Here is a 12758-nt window from a genome sequence, read left to right on the forward strand (position 1 = left end):
AGGCTCCGGAAAATCAAACTCTAGCGCTTCGTCTTTCTGGAGCTCCATCGAGTGCTGAGGCACCTCTTGACCAATGAAGGCTCTTTCCTGTTTGCACATTCTTGTACTTTTCTTCCTAATGTTCCTTTCCCACGAAAATCAATGTAAAAACATCTTGTTTAGCTGACAATGTTTCAAACATAAACCCACATAAAAACAACCAAACAAGCAACAAATAAACATGGAAAGATAAGGGCAGCAAAAAGAAAGGTTGAAAGAAAGCAAATATGGATTTAGAGCTGAATCTAGGTGCTCTTTATTGACATGGGTTGCCTCATACGAAGCGCTTGCTTTAATATCATACAGCCGGACGAATACCATCCTTCAAGCCTCCTTGGAGCCCACGGCATAGAGGGATAGTTCCTCCACCACATGCTCTTCAAACAGGTTGTAATAGGGCTTCAAACGATGCCCATTCACCTTGAATTCGTGGCCGGTTTTCAAGCTTTGAACTTGGACTGCACCATAAGGAAAAACATTAGTAACAACAAAAGGTCCAATCTACTTAGAACGTAACTTACTGGGAAATAACCGAAGTTGAGAATCAAAGAGGAGCATTTTCTGCCCCTTGGAGAATGTCTTTGAACAAAGCATCTTATCATGATATGCCTTGGTCTTGTCCTTGTAAATGCGAGCATTCTCGTAAGCCTTGTGCCTAATCTCCTCGAGTTCATTCAATTGGAGCTTTCTATGCACCCCAGCTACATCTATATTCATGTTGAAGGTCTTCACAGGCCAATGTGCCTTGTGTTCTAACTCTACGGGCAAATGACATGGCTTACCATAGATGAGCTGAAAAGGTGACATGCCAAAGGGAGTTTTGTAGGCCGTACAATAAGCCCACAATGCATCGTCCAAGTGCAAGCTCTAATCCCTCTTTGTTGGCCCCACACTTTTCTCTAGAATCTACTTGATCTCCTAATTTGAAACCTCGGCTTGCCCATTGGTTTGAGGATGATAAGGTGTTGAAACCTTATGCGTAACATTATACTTCTTGAGCAAAACCTCAATGGTTCGATTACAAAAGTGGGAACCTCCATCACTGATGAGAACTCTAGGCATTTCAAACTTAGCAAAAATGTTAGTTTTCACAAAATCTGCAACCACCTTAGAATCATTAGTACGGGTGGCTTTTACTTCCACCCATTTCGAAACATAATCAACAGCTAGCAAGATATAAGTGAAACCATAAGATGGAGGGAAATGACCCATGAAATCAATACCCCAAAGGTCAAAAATTTCAACAAATGATAGGGGTTGTTGCGGCATTTGACCTTTGGTACCTATATTTCCCGTTTTTTAGCTACGATCACAGGTTAGACAAAAAGTTCTAGCATCTTTAAACAAAGTGGGCCAATAAAATCCACATTCAAGAACCTTTAATGTCGTTCTTTGGGTACCAAAATGTCCACCACAAGCATAAGTGTGACAGAATCTTAGAATCAAATGAAATTCATAATCATGCACACATCTACACAAAATCTGGTCAGAACAATATTTCCACAAATAGGGATTATCCCAAACATAGAATCGTGCATCTTTTTGAAGTTTATCACATTGGTGCTTGGTGAGAGTGCTTGGAACTTGTTTAGTCACTAAGTAATTCACTAAATCGGCATACCAAGGTTCACTTACCTCAATGGACAGCAGCTGCTTATCGGGAAAAGATTCTGGGATAGGCACGACATGCTCATCATGGATTATTCGGCTTAGGTGGTCAGCCACCACATTCTCACTTCATTTCTTGTCTCGGATTTTGATGTCAAACTCTTGAAGAAGAAGCATCCAACGAATAAGCCTAGGTCTTGCTTCCTTCTTCGTTAGTAAGTACTTCAAAGCTGCATGATCAGAGTAAACAATCACTTTATTGCCAATGAAATAAGACCAAAACTTATCTAAAGCAAAGACAACAGCAAGAAGTTCTTTTTCCATTGTGGAGTAGTTCAATTGGGCATCATTGAGAGTTCGAGAGATGTAGTATATGACATGCGGCTGCTTGCCTTTTCTTTGCCCCAAAACAGCGCCTAGTGCATAGTCGGATGCATCGCACATAAGCTTGAAAGGAAGGATCCAATCAGGAGGAACAATGATAGGAGCTGAAGTTAGCTTCTCCTTGAGTTGCTTGAATGCCAATTCACATTCCTCATCAAACTTGAAGGGCACATCTTTCTGAAGCAATCGGCAAAGGGGGTTGGAAATCTTGGAAAAATCCTTGATGAAGCGATGGCTAAGAAAAGAACGAACCTCTCTAACTGAAGTAGGAGAGGGTAAGTGACGTACAAGGTCTATTTTTGATTTATCTACTTCAATTCCTTTTTCTAAAACGATATGGTCTAAAACTATACCTTGTTTAACCATAAAATGACATTTTTTCCCAATTCAAAACAAGGTTAGTTTCAACACATCGTTTCAAGATCAAGGTCGGATGATCCAAACAATTATCAAAAGAATCCCCAAACACACTGAAATCATCCATAAATACCTCAATAATCTTCTCAACAAAATCAGAGAATATACTTATCATACATCTTTGGAAAGTGGCAGGTGCGTTGCATAAGCCGAATGGATCGATTTTGTAGCCTTCGAGCCTTCTGTCAATTTATGTAGGTCCGCGACGTTGAGTAGATCGATTTTGTATATTTAAACCCTAGGTTTGAGCAAACTATGAGGGGTTTTATTTAAGTTTTCATATATGAGTTATTAATTAATTTAAAATAGTTATTTCACATATAGGGGAAACGTATCCCGATGACGTACGGGGTCAAACAAGGCTCGAAGGCTACGATCTGACGATGTATTTGTGAATGTGCAGTTTGTTTTTATATCTATACATAGTTATAGTTTCCATAAATGCGTATTTACTCCATTTTTTACGCTTATATTGCCAAGTATCTTTATTGTGATATTAAATATGATAAATGCTGCCATATGGTTGGGATATTACTGTTATGACATTCATGCATATTTATACATGCTCATCATTGCTGCACCCCGGTGTTAGTACTCGTCCCAGGGCTAGGGCCAGTCCTTTACGTGTATGTTCACATCCACACCGTTCACTCGCCTTGGATCCAAGTTAGGTGTCAGTCCTGTCGTACATATTGCATTAGGCAATTCCGACTCGTATGTGACTGTGCTTCAGCACCAGCCTTCACGTGAACGTAGTATTAGAGCGTATTGATTACACACAGTCCTGTTCGTGTCAGAAATAATTATTACGAACTTGTGTGTCAGCTTAGATGGATGAGCACTTGTTTATACTTGATTATCACATGATTATATTACTGCGGCATTTGATATATCATGACTTGGCATATTTCTGGTTATATTGCTATTGTACTTTTGTTTACATACTTACATAGTATGTTTTACGGAAACTATACTTGTTTTACAGCGAGGGGTTACTATGTTTAAACTAAAGGTTTTTCTTACAAATGTTGTTTTGCTGACCCACTCAACTTTGTTTTTCGCCCCTTCAGGACCTAGGTAGTTGTACTCTTTGTGGCATTGGAGGAACTTTCGGCAGTTCTGATATTAGCTTTGTTTAAAAGTATGAACTTAATAAGTGTACTTTAATTACTTTGACTACTTTATTGTAGTTGTACTGGCTATTATGCTCTAAATAATTGCAGTGGGTTATTCCCACAACTGCGCACTCTTTCACTGTTTAGTCTAAATTAGTCATAGTTTGGTTTTAATTCAGTCACTTTTTCACATCGCTTACTCTTATGGTTACGTCATAATCCGGTGATGGCCAACATGCTTCGACCTTCGCGGTTAGGTTGTGTCATCCTCTGTGAGGTACTCAGTCTGCAGTGCATCATGGATGTATCTTTGGATGAAGATCATAGCAGTAGCTTTTTGAGTTTCGTCGACGGGTTCATCGTCGATAGGTTTCTCGATAGTAACTTTAAGACTCTTTGCAGTAAGATGGAACTTCACGTCTTGAAACCACTTCAGGTAGTTTCTTCCAGAAACTTCCAAAGTGGTGAAATCGAGCTTATTCAAGTTTGACATGCCCCTAAAACAGAGGGTACACCCAAATGTGGTTAGTCGTATGGAAAAACCATAGACATATATCGTAGAACATGCCGGTTCTATAGACAAATATTGGTTTAATTTAAGCATGAAAACTACGGGTTTCATGTGGTAAGTTTTGAATGAAAACTTTGAGTTTCAAATGCACTAAATTCAAAACTACAGGTTCGATTTAGTTATGAAGGTTTAGTTCATATAGGGGTACCTGCAAGAACACGAAATACCATATACAATAAAGAGTCGTGGATTTGTGGTTGCTTCAGGAACCCAAGTGTAAGTGCTTCGGGATTACGAAAGATAGTCAACGGTTCAAAGAAATGAAATAATTTATTGAATCGTTAATTGCCAAAAAAGTGAGCTTCATGCAAATAAATTTGGATTAATTGTCTGATTAATGGACTGCTGGTCAATTTAATTAATTCAATAGATCAGACCATACATGGTCGATCGTAGAAGCAAGAATAATAATAACATTCGGGTTAAAATTATAGAGAAAGCTAAAAATAGCATTGGATTCGAAAAACCATAGTCCATTATCGGTGGGCTTGGGTGCTGTGAGTAGGGCAAAGCGCTAAAAGGGCATAGTGGGCCACAGATGGTTGCGGAGCAGTCTAAGGGCCGAAATCTGGGATAGGCCCAGCAGCAAGGCTGCTGGCTTTTAGTCCAAAAAGAGCGCAGGTGCACAGGCCCAACACAAGGCTGGCCTGGGATGTGGGTACACGCGAAGTGTAGCATAAGTTGGCTTCAGTTTTGGGTCGAGGGAACAGGCTCAGTCTATTGGGCTAGCTGTGTTGGTCGCAGGTCGGGGCTAAGGCAAAGCCTAGCAAGCACAAGGCTTGATGGCAAATTGGGCCAGTTTGCAATGTTGCGGCCCAGCAAAGCTGCAATTTTGCTGGTGGACTCAAGGCTTCAGGCCCGTTCATGATCCAACCTAGGCCGAGGCCTGGTTGCAGTGTAGTGGTAGCAAGCCCAAAGGGCTACTGTGAGCGGTTTATGGTGTCGAAATGATGGCGTCCTAATGTGGTGGCATAGCTGCAGGCCAGCTAACTCGGCTTGGTGCCAGTGGCGGCGCTGCCGCAAAAAAATTCCATTTTTTTTTTCGTATTCTAGGGTTAAAAACCCTAATTGCTGCTAAATTAATTTCGATGCTTTGACTCAAAATCCACATAGCATAATTGCGTATTGCATTAACAAATATATCTATTGACAAGATATATGAACATATATACAATATATATAATTGAAATGAAAATATAAATATAAAGGGTTTATGCATCATGGGGAATGTTTCATGCTTCAAGGTCGTTTCAAATATCTTAATTTATTTTAAAAGAACCTGATTGGCAGAAAATAATTGAAAGCCTTTGATGTTGTAGAAGAAAGCCTCATCCACGATCCTTCAGTTCCTTAGCTTCTGGCAAGAGCGTGCTGATAACGTGTTGTAGGCCTATTTGACTGAACTTATTTAGGACAGAGGGGGAGAGGGGCTGGCGGCAACAGAGAGAGAAGAGAGAGATGTAATTTTGAGGTGTGTGTAGTATCACCCCCATTGTGCTATTATTTATAGTAGTAGGATAGGTTAAATTCTTACCCTAATAGGATTATAACTCTAATAGAAATTTAACTACTAAGGGGAATATACAAAGATATTCCTAGATACACTAGGATTTACACAATCACAGTCATAATCCAATAGGACTGCAACAAACATAAGATTTTTTTATTAAAAATTAAATAAGAATATCACTAGATTGTAAGATTAAGTGACAACTTTTAGTTTATTTTATTGATGAATTAAACGAATGAGGAAGTTCCTCCTTAATTGGCTATGTGACTGATTTTCGAAATTCCATGTTTATTGGAACCGTTCATATTCTAAAGCACTTTGAAAAGATGAGTTTTGCAAAAAAATTAAAAAAATTAAAAAAATTAAAAAATTGAGATCGTTTAGTCATTAAATTATATAAAAAGGGATCCCATAAAAGATATGTCTATATGTTTACTACAGTTCATTGACTAAACATACTTTTAATTATTTTTTTACAATTTACAATAATTTTATAAAATAAATGGTTTTAATTAAAAACCACAAAATTTCGTAAATCCATCATAAAGTCAAGCTTCGCTCCCTATACAGTACCGAAATGACATGAGCTGGCGACCAAAAAATATAGGGTTAATCTCCGTTTACTACTTTGAAGTTTCTTGGTTTTCAACATTTGGTATATAAAGTTTTTTTCGTCTCAGTTTGGTACCTAAAGTCATAATTCTCAGACACTTTCATACATCCGTTAAGTTTTCCGTCAAAAACTCCGTTAACTGATGACGTAGCACCCACATGGATAGTGATTTGGTGCCATGTGTCAATATGGGCTCGCATAAAAATTTAAAAACAATTAAAAATTTGAAAAAAATCCTTTTTTTTTACCCACCCGTCTCCTACCTCACTCCCCACCTATTCCCTCCCATATCTCCTTTGCAACTCTCATGACCCTTCATTCTTGTCTCTGCAACCCATAACACCTCCATTCTCTTCTTTACAACCAGCACCCACCCTCCCCGCACACCCGACCTAACAAAATCCCACCTAAAATAATTCAAATCTACCAGGAAACCCTTCCAATTTATGAAATATATCAAAAACCCACTTGACCTAAATCCCTAATTTGGATAAATTCGCAATTCCTAACCGATTCTTGAGCATTCCTAGCCCTCTCCGCCACTTCCCCTTAACCCTAAACCCCCTTAGTGGTATCAGAACCCATTGTCGTGCAATTAACTCTCACGTTACCATTGCCCTCTTCCACAACCTTAGAAACAACCGAACCCAGACCAGCCACACATTGAATTTGATCATGACCAATTATCCCACAACGAAAACAAACCTGGGGTAGGCTCTCATACTCCAAACGAATCCATTTACCACGGATCTTCAAACTAGACTTCAAAGGCTTATCCAAGCCGCCCCCCGTTGAGTAAGTAGTATCCGATGGCCGTGAACGGAAGGTGCTATGTCTTGTGACTTGAGTTGCATGGAAAGATAGAGAAGGACGGCCATTGGTACCTGGTGGTTCCCTTGCTTCAATGCTTCGGTTATTCTTTCTCCTTGGCATGTTGTTGGGTTAGGTGTGCGGGAAGGGTGGGTGCGATTGCAGAGGAGGGAATGGATGGTGGGTGTAGGTTGTAGAGGAGAGAAGGGAAAGTGGTTGTGGGTGTGGGTGGAAGGGAGGGTGGTGCATGTTGCAGAGGAGAGGAAAAAAAAAGATTTCTTTTTTAATTTTTAGTTTTTTTTTAAATTTCCACGTGGGCCCATGTTGACACATGGCGCCCAATCATTGTCCATGTGAGTACCACGTCTTCAGTTAACAGAAGTTCTGACAGAAAACTTAATGGATGTATGAAAGTGTCCCAGAATTATGACTTTAGGTACCAGACTGGGACGAAAAAACTTTATGTACCAAATGTTGAAAACCAAGAAATTTCAGGGTAGTAAACTGAGATTAACCCAAAAATATACATGCATGGGAGTTGTTGGAACCTCATATCAAAGTTTCCCAATATTTTTAAACAGACTGTTGAGCAAATAAAAAAGAATGCTACTCTGCTTCTTCTTTTAGGGCTCAACTCAACTTAACGAACCACAACATCATAAATATTATATAAATTAGCCTCCATGCACGCGCTCACGTGCGTGCAGAAGGCATTTTTTGAATTATGACGTACTACGTACGATTTACATGTTTTAAATATATTTATTAATGTAGATGGAAATGATAATAAATACATTTAATTAAAGCGATCCTTGAGCTAATCAAAGCAGCTGAATCCATATTAATAAAAGCAGTCTTTCAATTTCCATCTACATTTTATTGAATTTACATTAAGATTAGAAAAAACAATATTTAATAAACAACTGATTGCTAGCCCATTGTAAGGCCAAGCCTACTCCCTCCCCTTAGTGTAGATAACATCGTTTGTTAAAAAAATGATCATTTAACAACTAATTGAATCACATTATTATGTGCGTGCGAGAGACTTTTTTTATAACTGACACTACGTGTTACATCCCACATCGCTTAGGGGTGTGGATCCTATAAGCCTTATATGTATATTCTCATCTCTACCTAGCACGAGGCCTTTTGGGAGCTCACTGGTTTCGGGTTCCATCGGAACTCCGAAGTTAAGCGAGTTTGCGCGAGAACAATCCCAGGATGGGTGACCCACTGGGAAGTTCTCGTGTGAGTTCCCAGAAACAAAACCGTGAGGGCGTGATCGAAACCCAAAGCGGACAATATCGTGTTACGGCAGAGGTGGAGCCCGGGATGTGATGGGGGCCTGGGCCGGGATGTGACAATTTGGTATCAGAGCCAATCCCTGGCCGGAAGTGTGCCGACGAGGACGTCGGGCCCCTAAGGGAGTGGAATGTTACATCCCACATCGCCTAGGGGTGTGGATCTTGTAAGCCTTATACGTATATTCCCATCTCTACCTAGCACGAGGTCTTTTGAGAGCTTGTTGGCTTCGGGTTTCATCGGAACTCCAAAGTTAAGCGAGTTCACGCGAGAGCAATCCCAGGATGGGTGACCCACTGGAAAGTTCTCGTGTGAGTTCCCATAAACAAAACCGTGAGGGTGTGGTCGAGGCCCAAAGCGGACAATATCGTGTTACGGCAGAGGCGAAGCCCGGGATGTGGTAGGGGCCCGGGTCGGGATGTAACACTACGTACCTTTTAAGTGTTTAAAAATTGAGAAATAATATTTAATAAACAACCGCGTGCAAAAGGCATTTTTTGAATAACAGCGCGCTACACATGACTTATACATTTTAAATGTATTTATATGCATGAATTGCTTCAATATTTTTTTATTTCGTTATTTTCTTTTTTTATCATCGGCGTTACGCACATCTTAAGATGTTTTGAACACAACATTCATGATTTTTCTTATTTTTATTATATTTTTCTTCCCCTATCACATGGGCACCATCAACTTTGTCATTTTTTTATTCTTTTCTCTCTTCCCATTTATATTTATATTATATTTTATGATGACCAAATTACCAACTTACCCTTGCATAATTTGATATATTTGGGCAGGTTTTGAATTTTTTTGGCTAAGGGGCAGACATTTTAAATCTTTCTTGACTCTTCAGGAGTCCCAATTTAATATCATTAACTCTTCAGGAGCTCTAATTTAAAGTCATTGACTCTTGCAAGAGATTTTAGTATGTTGCAACAATATCATAATGATTGTATTCACTAAGGCAATTTATACCATCCATTGATATTGAGCACATATTTTATGTTTTACCCTTCGGGGGCTTACTTCAAGCAATTTGAATCATTCAGGGATTTTCTATACTTCATGACACATTTTCCTTTAGAATTTATACAGAGCAACTTGCTCCTATGTATAATTGAGGGATTTACTTATGGAGATATGATGTGGGCGACTCACAACCCTTCGTATATAATTCTTTATTCATATGAACCCGTTTGTAAGAGTATAATATTAGGTTTCAATACCTTGTGTCAAATCATGTGAGTGTATTTCATTGTATTACAAATGCCTATATGTAACCTCATTGGTTCAACATATTTTGGCTATCTGTATTGTATTCAAGTATATAGGTCTATTTTTCCACGTTCTTACAAAATTGTAATGGAATTGCCTTTCTCCATTTTTTGGCCAATAATTTTGTTGACGGAAAAAGAACGGGACTCAATATCAACACAGCTCATTTGATGAATTTAGTAGCTACTTGTAAAAACCAAAATTACCATTGGTTATCATCAATCAGTGATCCCATATTCTCATGTGCATGCATAAAAGTTTTTCATTTCTTCGGATGTCCATTGCCTCTTCAAGGGTATTACACTGTCTCTTTCAGGACAGTCATAGTTTAGAGAATGCGGATCATAACCTCTTCTTGAGCGTTATAGAGCTTGGATTTTAATCTCCACTTCCAGGAGTTGAGTCATTTAGAACCTATACGTCAATCATGCTTCATCATTCTCATATCTGCGGATTGTCCTTTCTGGGATGTGTATCCATGTGGCGACTGTCATGCTTCTGGCATGCAACAGTTATACTTCGGGAATGTAATAGTTTGGTAGTGCCATATTCTTCTTCTTTCGAATAACTGAACCTTTTGAGTCTGAAGGTTTGCCACGCTTCAGGCGTGCAACAGAGAAATCATTTACTACCTCACTATATTGTCCAACATGGACATTAATTCTTGTAGGTACATTTGCAGCAAATATATGTGATTTCATCACTTTCTTGCATCATTAAATACATCTAGCATTTGATTGATATATCGTTGCATCATTCAATTATTCTTACTTCATTTTTATGTTGATTGCTTCGTGAATCAAAATAAGACAAATTCTCTTCGTTCTTCTGGAACGGTCTTTTCTCATCATTCTTCTGGAATGATATTTTCTCATCGTTCTTCTGGAACAATTTTATTTTCTCCCCCTAACGGTGGTAAAATTGTCTTATCAAAATGACAATCTACAAACCACGCGGTAAACATATCCCCAGTCAAGGGTTCCAAATATTGAATGATAGATGGTGTTCAACATCAATGCCTAATCCGCGATGATGCCTCATTTCAGTACGTTGTGGCAATCTTACAGGCACATAGACAACACAACCAAAAATTCATAAATGTATAATGTTTGGCTAGTGCCCAAACACGAGTTGTACCGAGAAATATTGATGGTTGGCAATTGGTCTTAACCGAACTTAATAATGAATTATGTAAAATGATATTTATCCATCTTGTAATTTCCTTTTCATGAGCAGAGCGCGGGTAATCAATTTCATCTGCTTAATAAGTGCTTTTGCAAAACCATTTTGAGTATAAGGAACTTATGGTCCTTATTAAATAGTCTGTGGACTGAGACTCTTATGGCCTTTATTACAATTAAGTTAAGGCACTGTGGCACTTCAAACTTACAGTACTCATCACGGAACTTCATGTCCTGATCTTGAGGATCAAGGAACTTCATGCCCGATCTTTTTGCAGGATGGAACTTCAGGTCCAATCATTTTTATATGTTGAGGATCAAGAAACTGTAGGTTCTGATCTAATCAAGGATGAAGGGGGAAAGAAGAGATCTTCCCCGCCTACTCAAGAGATGCTGGTTAAGAGAAAACTGAAGACTTTTCCACTGCTCGTGAGGGTTTGCCTGCTGCCGAGAGGTCTGTGATTGGTATGACTTCTTTCGATGGGAAGAAAAATAAGGCTGCTAGATCTGAGCATGTGGCGCCTGCCATCGAGAATGGCTAGTATGATTGCTGATAGGGTTGCTCAGCGTAGAGGTCATGTCGTGCCCCTAGTGTCCATTGTGAGCTAAGTCTGGTTCACATTTGGAGAGGCTTGCTATTATGAAGAGTGATAAGGTAAACTCTGCTGCTAAAGTGGCGCTAAGGCCCACTCCCTCTGCTGCAAAGTCTGACTCACCTGCTGGGAAAGAGAAGACTACTCGAGTGGGCAGCTGTGAGAAATCCACTAAGCTTGCTTCTGGGGAGGCTGCTGAGACCCATGTGTTTTTAAAACCATATCTGCTTGAAGACATGGATGCTTGTGCCAAATTTGTTGATGGTGTTAGAAAGGTTGTTTACCCAAGTTCCTTTGCGAAGCATACGACCCAATATAAAATGACTGCTCTGTTTGCTATGATGCAGATGTAACAAGGCTGCCAAGGAGATGGCGAAGACTATGACAGCTGAAGCTTATTCCTCGGCTGAGGAGATCAAAAGGTTGGATTTTGAGCTCGTTGCTTTGAAGGGGTCTAATATTTCTACCCCCATTTCTCTGTAGCTTGAGATCGCTCGCCAAGAGATTGTTGACTTGAAGACTAGGCTTGATGCGATCCAAGTTAAGTATGAAAGTGCAGAGAAGGAGATTGGATGTTACATACCTCAGATTCAAGATCTTGAGTTTGCAATTTCTGAGCTTCGTTTCGCTGCTTATGCAAAGGATGAAGAGTTGATTGTTTCTTATAATCAAGTGATCCACTTCAAGAGAATCGTCGATAAGTTTGAACCCCAAGTGTTGGAACTTCAAGGTGTACTAAAGATCAACGAAAGTTTGAAGAAGGAGGTGAATGAGCTGCAGTGCATCCGTGTTGGTCTGCTTGAGAAAAATGAGCAACTGAAGGGTAAGAAGGATGAGCTTGAGGTTTCGAGACCTTCTCTATTTCTCCTGAAGACTTGCTTGTTTTTACTTTTGAGGCTTCCATTGGTGAAGTAATTAGAGAAGTTAGTGCCCAGGCAGGGGTAGCTGGGCATGAAGCGCCGGATGATGCCGCTGCTAAGAGCATCGCGGTTGCTGAAGATGTGGTGACCGAGTAGTCGTGGGATGTCCAAGCTGCTGTAGTCTTCTAAGTAGCCTTTAGGATTTTATTTGTTTTTCCTGGTAGCTCTTATTTTGCTTGAACTCCTTCCGCCTTTGCTAATTATTTATAAACACGCTTCCTTCGCTTTTCTTCATCTTCGCTTCTTTTGTTCATGCTTTAACCTTTAGACTTGATAGACCAGTGGCAGACATGTTACTTTTTTATAAGCAGACAAGCTCGCGTAGCCTATGCAGCCGTAGGTGTTGGTGTAGAACTTTGCAAAGTTGTTAGCCATAGGGTTGGCAGCCGAATGCCTTACTTACAGAAGCAGACA

This window comes from Malus sylvestris, chromosome 15, assembly GCF_916048215.2.
Source record: "Malus sylvestris chromosome 15, drMalSylv7.2, whole genome shotgun sequence".
NCBI classification, from domain to species: domain Eukaryota; kingdom Viridiplantae; phylum Streptophyta; class Magnoliopsida; order Rosales; family Rosaceae; genus Malus; species Malus sylvestris.